Genomic DNA, 9,186 nt, shown 5'->3' with positions numbered 1-9,186 from the left:
ATTTCAGAAACCCACAGGAGCAGTTCTAGCCTCCCCCGTAGGCTTGCCGCGAGTTGGACTCCGTGGCAGCGAGCCTGGTTCCGTTTGGATTTATGAACGGCAGCAGAACTTAGTTTGCTGTAGTGCAGGACAATGGGCCCCGCAGGTGGGTAGACACTCGAATATGACTGAGGAAGAGCTGCTTCCTGCTCTAGGGCAGAAAAAGAGACCCACATTTTCAAATATAATTTATAGGGATACATTTACCGAGTATCAAACTGGACAAAGACACATTTTCTGGATGAGGGAGACCATCGGCCGGAGGCCATAATGGTGTCCAAGGAGTTACAGAAACACAGGGCTTCAATAGAACATGGAGTACAGGAGAGACTCACAAAAACCTGATTGGCAATAAAGCAATATAGCACAGTTGCAGGGGGGACTATAGAAGTGGGGGAAGGGGTCGTGATGGGGATATACACATTATTCCAGATGCAAAAGTTTACCATATTGGTTCAGGGTCGTCCAATTAAGGCAATCAAACCTCAAGTTGCATTATTGAAGGATTCTGTGGGCAAAATATTGAATGATGCTGGGAGTATCAAAAGAAGGTGGAAGGGATACGCAGTAACTGTACTTAAGAGAATCGGTGACATCAGCCATTTCTTCACATAAAGAAAACCAACATCCTCTCAACGGGACTAAGGAGCAACATGATGAGAAATGGAGGTAAGATTGCTGTCATGGGTTCTATTTTACTTGCATCCAAAATCAACGCCTATGCAAGTAACAGTGAAGAAATCAAATGATGCGCTGCATTGGGCCCATATGCCATCAGAGACCTTTTAAAAATATTATAAAGCAAAGATGTTGTTTTGAGAACTGAAGTGCCCCTGACCCAATCCATGGTCTTCTCAACCATTGCATGTACATATGAAAGTTGCAGAATGAATCAGAAAGACTGGAGGAAATCGGATGCATGTGAACTATGGTGTTGGCTGAAGAATGTTAAAATTACCACGAGCTTCCAGAAAACCCAAACAAATTGACCCCGGAAGACGTATATCCAGAATCCTCCTTAGAAGTAATGTTGGAGAGACCTCAGCTCACGTACTTTGGACGTGAGGATGGACCAATCAATGAAAAAGAGGAGATGGATTGACCCAGTGGCTGCATCAGAGGGCTCAAGCCTGGGATAGTTGTAAGGACGGTGTGAGACTGGGTGGCAGTGTGACGTTCTGTTGTACACAGGGTGCTAGGAGCTGGTGGAACAGACTTGACCACACCTAACCAAAGTAACACATCACCCACATCAAAAAAGGAACCATGACACTGCTCCCAAAATAACTCCTACATGTAGCCCACTAGCCTGGCTTTCACAAGAGTCATTTCTTGTTTTTCTCTGTAGTGTTAACACCTGCCTATGTGTTCCTAGCAAATGGTTTTAGAATTTTGCATGCATGATGCATGAGTGTATGTGTGCACTGTCTTTTCCTCTCTTGGCTCAGCATTGATTTTCTTCCCTGTGTCATTGTTCATCGGTACTAGCTGGTACTCTATTGACAGACTACAATTGATTGATCTAGTGACGGTGGATGGGCATTTCAGGTGTTTCATTTTGGCATGATGATCATGAGTGTGCTTGTAAGCCCTCTTAGAAGCATTTCCTAGTGCATGCATGCACAACATAAAGAGTATGTCCATATTAGGGGAATTGCTGGGTCAAAAAGGATGGCTATTTTCAACGTCAGTCGATATCTTCAACTATTTTTCAAAGACGGCCCATTTCTATTCCCTCCATCAATGCTTCATATTCAACACCCCAAGTGAATCAAAAAGAATAAGAAAATAGGTCAGTGGTCAGGAGGGAGTCACAGTAATGGTAACAAAAAAATGTGTAGAATCAGAAGGTCTCACCTGAGTCCATGTCCTTAAAATTACCACTGTTAACAGTTTAAGTAGTGACCAGCTATAACATTTAGAAGAAATTAAACAATACACTTAAAACGTTTTTTAAAATGGACAATATATGGATATTCTTAGTCCAAAGGGTGTGCAAATGAAATATAACAACTAAGTATAACAAAGGAATGACATCAGTTGAGTCAGTCTTTTAAAGAATAGTCATTCAAACGACCATTGTGCATGATGTCCTCTTCTTGGGCTACGGCAATGCACAAATCAGTAAAAAAAAAAAAAAAAATCCCTGCCTGTGGGAGGGGAGGAGGTGGGGGGAAGGGAGTGGTGAGCCAATAACGACCGGGAAAGGGGAATGGCAAGGGCTCTAAAATTGACGGTGAGGAGGGTGTAGCGTTCCTGGTCATGTTCGATCAATTGAAAGGTACCCGAGAGGAATTACTGAGAGGTGAACCATGGGTCAACATGATAGCGGGGCAGGAGGAAAGGAAAGAAAGAGGAAAGAATGGGAAAGTAAAAATTATATATATAGGTATAAATATAGATATGCATATACGTAAATGTATAAAGATAGGTGGATTTATCTGTGTATATATGTACGTATATATCTATAGTTACACAATACATATATAAATACAACAAGGTCCAAATGAGCGGTCTTGTGACCTGCCTGGGGCATCAGAGAGTGAACCCAGGTCGGAATGGCAGGAGCCCAGTGAGCAAGAGCAAGAGTGGTAGGTGGGGTCAGAAGCATAGGTGTGAGGGTGGGGAAGACCCTTCCATGTCGAGGTGAGAAGTCATCTGATGGTAGATGTCATCTCAAAGTAGAATCTGCAGGATCTGTTGCTGGGTTGCATGAGGGGGTGTGGGAAACGGGAGGCAGGTTAGGATCTCAAGCTGAGCACCTGTAAAAAAGGGATTATACTTTAAGAAGATGGGAAGCTTGGGAGAGGAGCCAGTTCCGGGGTAGACTCAGGACCAGGTGAGAGAATTGAGTAGGCAGTGAGAATTGAGTAGGCAGGAGGAGTGGAGTCTCAAGTTCAGGGAAGGACCAGTCCGAGTTGGAGCTATAAACGTGGTCCTTGGTGTAGAGGTAGAATTGAAACCACAAGTCAGGGGCAGACGGTGAGCAAGAGCACTGCTCAGGGGTTGTCCCAAGGCCTGAGGGGAAGGAAGGGGGCGGCAGAGTGGCAGAGCAGCAGAGCGTAGAGTTCTGGCAGGTAAGGGACTCAGTATTTCTAGGAGGGAGTCCCAGCCACTGAATCCTGCAGAGACTTCAAGTCAGATGACTTCTGACAAGGGGCTGTTAGATTGAGCATCTTGGATGATTCGATGCAGCAACTTGATAATTACGTGGGAGAGGCAGAAGCTGAAATGGAACAGGTTCCAAAGCAAAGGGGAAGAGAAGCCGAGGAGAGAGAGCGTATGTCACAGCGAGCTTCCGAAAGTTTACAGAAAAGTGGAGCTCAAAGATAATGGAACTTTTCCACAATTAAAAAAATACTTTTATCGGGGTCTCTTGACTCTCTTATCACAATCCATATGTTCATCCAGTGTGTCAAGCACCTTTGCACATATGCCGCCATCATCATGTTCAAATCCACAAATGCTTTGAAGCTCCTTCATTAGAGACAACTTTTTGGAGAACTTTTGCTGAAGGGGAGGGGTGAGATGGCTTGGAAATTTAAGAGGAATGTAGAGAAAAAGCAAACAAACAACAACTAAGTAAGGTAAGGGAGACACTGGATGGAGGAGTGTAGTTTAACTGTTTGTGCTGGAATCCACTCCAGGGCAACTGACTGCGAGAAGAGTTCATCGTGTTTTCTGCGCAGAGATTGGGCCGCCCAGTGGTATCCTGGCAAACAGGACACAGATTCATATGAAGTGGTGAGTTATCCAGCGATCGACCCCGGAGTGCCATTTCCTCTCCACAGAACATCCCAGACTCCTGCCCCTCCCCCGAAAAGAATTTGTTCCAAAGGACGACATTGATTCTGCAGCTCCGGGAGATGGACATATTTGATCAGAGCACACGGGAGCAGATGAAGGGGCAGGAGGAGAGAGTGGACCACAGCCTGGCCCACCAGGCCGTGAGGATGACGTTCCTGATTAGAGCAGCCAGTCCACAGAGAGGACAACATGGCTGGCCCCACTATGAGACATGATGCCCCTCAGTGACTAAGGGCGATACCGGGGACAGCACCGGAGACACAGTGTGGGAATTGCACCTGACCTGATCCCACCACACCGAGGCAAATCACTGGGGGAGTGCAGCGGAACAGCAAGGGAATGGAGTGGCAAGGTCCCCAGGGAATGCTGAAAGTGGACTTTGGGGCCAGGGCGTGGTGCCCCAACAGACTGGACTGGAAAATGCTCCTAAGGGCCAGCAAACGATCCCAGAACTTACAAGCTTTTCTCTTGTGATCTGTTTTGTTCTGTTCTTTTTCAGTGGTTTGTTTTGGTTGTTTTGTTGTCTGGTTGTATACTGTTGCTTTGTTTTCCTCTGTCTAGTTTTCGTGCATGTTAGTGACTCCACAGGTCTGTCTGAATAGGACAGGCTGGATGAACTATCTGGATGAAAAACAACGGGACCGACAGTTGCGGGGGGACTTGGGGTGAGGGGGTAGGGGGGTAAGGAAGTGGTGTTAACAAACCCAGGGACAAGGGAAAAACATGGGACCCCAAATGGTAGAGAAGGGGGAGTGGCAGGCCTGGTGGGAAATGATCAAGGGTAAGGTTGCTTAGAGAAGAGGTATACTCTAGCCCAGGTGGCGATGAAGCATAGTAGTAGGGCAGGAGGAAGGTCAAGGGAGATGGAGGAAAGAGCTAGGAGTCAAAGGGCATTCATGGAGGTCTAGACAAAGACATGTACATGCAAATATATATAGGAGGATGGGGAAATAGATCTATGTGTCTATATTTATAGGTCAAGTATTAGGTGGCGGAAGGACCTTGGGCCTCTACTCAAACACTCCCTCAATGCATGAATACCTTCTTTTATTAAATTGGAACTCTATGATGCTCACTCTCCCAACACAACGGCTGGAGCCAAAGTGGGTGAACAAGTAAATGTGGTGAAGAAAGCTGATGGTGCCCGGCTATCAAAAGAGATAGTGTCTGGGGTCTTAAAGGCTTGAAGGTGAACAAGCGGCCATCTAGCTCAGAAGCAAATAAGCCCACATGGAAGAAGCACACCGGCCAGTGCGATCACGAGGTGCCCAAGGGACCAGGTATAAGGCATCATGCAAAAAAAAAAAGATATAAGTGTGTGTATGTATGTGTATATATGTGTATATGTATATATGTATGTGTATATGTGTATATATATCATATTAAATGAAGGGGGAAGTGCAGAGTGGAGACCCAAGGCCCAAGTGTCGGCCAATGGAGATCCCCTCATAGAGGGGTTTAGGAGAGGAGATGGGTTAATTAGGGTGTGAGGTAGTATCGATGAAGAACACAGCTTTCCCCCAGATCCTGGATGCTTCCTCCCCCCAACTACCATGATCCGAATTCTACCTTGCAGGGCTGGATGGGACAGAGGCTGTACACTGGTACATATGAGGGTTGGAGGTACAGGGAATCCGGGTTGGATGATACCTTCAGGACCAAGGGTGTGAGGGGCGATGCTGGGAGAGTGGAGGGTGAGTGGGTTGGAAAGGGGGAACTGATTACAAGGATCCACATGTGACCTCTTCCCTGGGAGAGGGACAGCAGAGAAGGGGGGAAGGGAGACTCCGGATAGGGCAAGATATGACAAAATAACGATGTATGAATTACCAAGGGCATATGAGGGAGGGGGGAATGGGGAGGGAGGGGGGGGGGAAAGAGGACCTGATGCAAGGGGCTTAAGTGGAGGGCGAATGCTTTGAGAGTGATTGGGGCGGGGAATGTGTGGATGTGCTTTATACAATTGATGTATGTATATGTATGGATTGTGGTAAGAGTTGTTTGAGTCCCTAATAAAATGTAAAAGAAGAAAAGAGAAAAAAATGATTAGGGCAAAGACTGTACAAATGTGCTTTATACAATTGATGTATGTATATGTATGAACTGTGAAAAGAATTGTATCAGCCCCAATAAATTGTTAAAATAAAAAAATTAAAAATAAATAAATAAAATAAATAAAAAGGAATAAATAAAAAAAATTTAAAAAAAGAAAATGATTAGGGCAAAGAATGTACAGATGTGCTTTATACAATTGATGTATGTATATTATGGATTGTGATAAGAGTTGTATGAGCCCCTAATAAAATGTTCTGAAAAAAGAAAAAAAAAAAAAGAACATCCCAGACAAAACCAAACCAACTCCCTGTCATCAAATCAAGTCTGACACATAGTCACCCCCGAGGACCAGAAAGAATCGCCCCTGTGGATTTCCAAGACCGCAACTCTTTACAGGAATAGACAGCTGCAGCTTTCTCAGGTCTTTACTCAAATATTACTTTCTCAATAAAGTGTGTATCAGGGTTGTATCCTCTTACCATCCTTAATCTGTATGCTGAGAAAATAATCAGAGAAACGGGACTAGATGAAGCAGAACTTGGCATAGGTTTGGAAGAAGGCTTATTAGAAACCTGCCATATATTGTTGACCCAACCTTGCTTGCTGAAAGCGAGCACTTGCTGATGAAGATTGCAGCCTTCAGGATAGATTATGACTCAATGGAAAGAAAAGAAAAATCTTTATAACGGGATTTGTTGCTAAGCATCACGATAAGTAAGTCTTTGTTCCTCAGTCTCTCAGCCGTGTGATTCCCTGGCCTTTGCCTCCAGGGACCAGGAAGTCAGCCTGCCAGTGGCTCTGTGCCTAGTTCCACATTCTTGGGCCAGATAAGGAGAAGGTACCCCAAAGTCTTGGCGCTGCTCCTCAGATATCTGCAGTCTCTGGTGCATCTGGGCTTGACGGCCAGTACCATTTCAGAGAGCTCTTGGACTTGCTCTTTCAAATGGTCCTGGGATCTCACTGTGTCCCCAGATGGCTCCTCTATACTGAGGAATGGCTTTGATGTCGTGTGATTTGTCTGCTCCCTGACCGTAGCCCTAAGGAAAATGAAGGACATCTTAAATCATAGCCTCTAATCAAGTGGTCTTAAAGATGCTCACCACCACCTCCAGGAAACAAAGGATGTGGTTTCGCCCACAACCACCATGCAACCAGGGCTTCTCCAAAGGGTCCCTGAGAGTTGGAATAGCCACAATCAGACAGTTAGAAAAGACGTTCCCAAGGAAGCAAAGGGTGTAGCTTGGTTTACCCATTCTACTTAAATAGACCTCACTGCCTTTGAGACAATTTTGACTCATAGTGACCCTCTAGGAAAGGGTAAGAATTGGCCCTGTGGGTTTCTGAGACTGGTACTCTGGATGATGAGCAAATTGTCCGAGAAGCTGGATTATATGAAGAAGAACGCAGGATCAATATTTGAGGAAGGCTTATTAACTACCTGCCATATGCAGATGATACAACTCTTGCTGGCTGAAAGCGAGGACTCGAAGCCGTCGCTGATGAAGATAAAGGACTGCAGCCTTCACTATAGATTATGACTCAATGTAAGGAAAATGAAAATCCTCACAACTGAACCAATAGGTAACATCTGCTACACAGAGAGAAGGTTGACGTTGTCAAGGATTTCGTCTTGCTTGGATCCACAATCAATGTTCATGGAAGCAGCAGTCAAGAGATCAAAAGACGTGTTGCATTAGGTAAATCTGCTGCCCAAGATCTCTTTGGAGTATTGAAAAACAAGGATGTTACTTTGAGGACCAAATGTGCCTGACCCAAGCCACGGTATTTTTCATCGCCTCATATGCATGTGAAGGTTGGACGCTGACTAAGAAGGTACCAGAGAACAATTGATGCATTCGAATTATGATGTTGCCGAAGAACACTGAAAGTATGATGGACTGCCAGAAGAACAAACACATCGGTCTTGGAAGAAGTACAGCCAGAATGCTCCTTGGAGGCAAGCATGATGAGGCGTTCTCTCACATGCTCTGGACATGCTGTCAGGAGAGACCAGTGCCTGGAGAAGGGTGTCAATGTCATGCTGGGTAAAGTGGCGGGGAGTGAAAAGAGGGGAAATCTTCCACAACATGGACTGGCACAGTGACTGCATGGATAAGGAAGGCCAAACATAAAACCAATTGTGAGGATGACACAGGCCTGGGCAGTGTTTTGTTCTGTCGCTATGAATCAAACAGAGGTGATGGCACCTAACCACCACCACCAAGGTGGTGTTTCAAAATGCACCTAAGGAAAAGGGTGTGGCTTGGTTCACACCTTCCACTAAAATCAGGTCTCAATCCCATCCAAATCTTGTCCATTAGTCTAGTAGAGAATGCCCTCCAAAATGGGACTATAGCCACAGGCATAGAGTCCCAAAGAAGAACTCATGACACAAGGAGTTATGGCTAAAACAGCAATTTTCATGAACACCAACTCACAACCCACCAGCTGACTTTGGGAGAGAGCTGTGGAAATCTGCTTCTGTAAAAATATTCGTCCTGAAAACCTTACGGGGCAGCTCTACTCTGTCCTGTAGGTCACTGGGAGTCAAAATCCACTTGATGGTAATGGCCACTGGCTGGGGAATCTATTCAGCAAGCAATAAGGTTGTGAAAAGTTTGAAGTATGAGAATTACCCAAACACCAAATGAATACACGACATTGGAAAAATGGCGCTGGACTCTACACAGGGTAGCCACAAACTTTCAATTAGTAAAACAACACAATCTGTGTGAAGCTCAATCAAATGAAGTATGCCAGAACTTCACTTAGTTCAAGCAAAGGCCAAGGAGGTCTTTATCAGTCCCCTTAGACCAGAGCGGTGATAAAGGCCTTCCTGGAGATAAAGGACTTCCTTAGGAGGTCCAAGGTGGTGCAAACAGATAACAGCAATGGCTGTTAAGTGAAAGACTGGAGGTGGGAGTCTACCCAGAGGTGTGGGGAAGGCCTGGCAATTAACTTCTAAAAATGAGTCCTTGAAATCTTAGGGAGCACAGTTCTAATTATGACATACATGCGTTCACCATGAGTTGACAGCAACTGGTTTCGGTGTCTATGAGTTGGAATCAACTTTATGGCAGTGAGTTAGTTGCAAGTTTTAATACAGGGGTCCTCAAACTACGGCCCGCGGGCCACATGCCGCCCGCCGAGGACATTTATCCGGCCCGCCGGGTGTTTTTGCCTGCTTTATTTTAACTTCAAAGTAAGATGTGCAGTGTACATAGGAATTTGTTCATAGTTTTTTTTTTTAAACTATAATCTGGCCCTCCAAAAGGTCTGAGGGAC

This window comes from Tenrec ecaudatus, chromosome 1 (assembly GCF_050624435.1).
Source record: "Tenrec ecaudatus isolate mTenEca1 chromosome 1, mTenEca1.hap1, whole genome shotgun sequence".
NCBI lineage: Eukaryota > Metazoa > Chordata > Mammalia > Afrosoricida > Tenrecidae > Tenrec > Tenrec ecaudatus.
Note: the sequence above shows the minus strand (reverse complement) of the source record.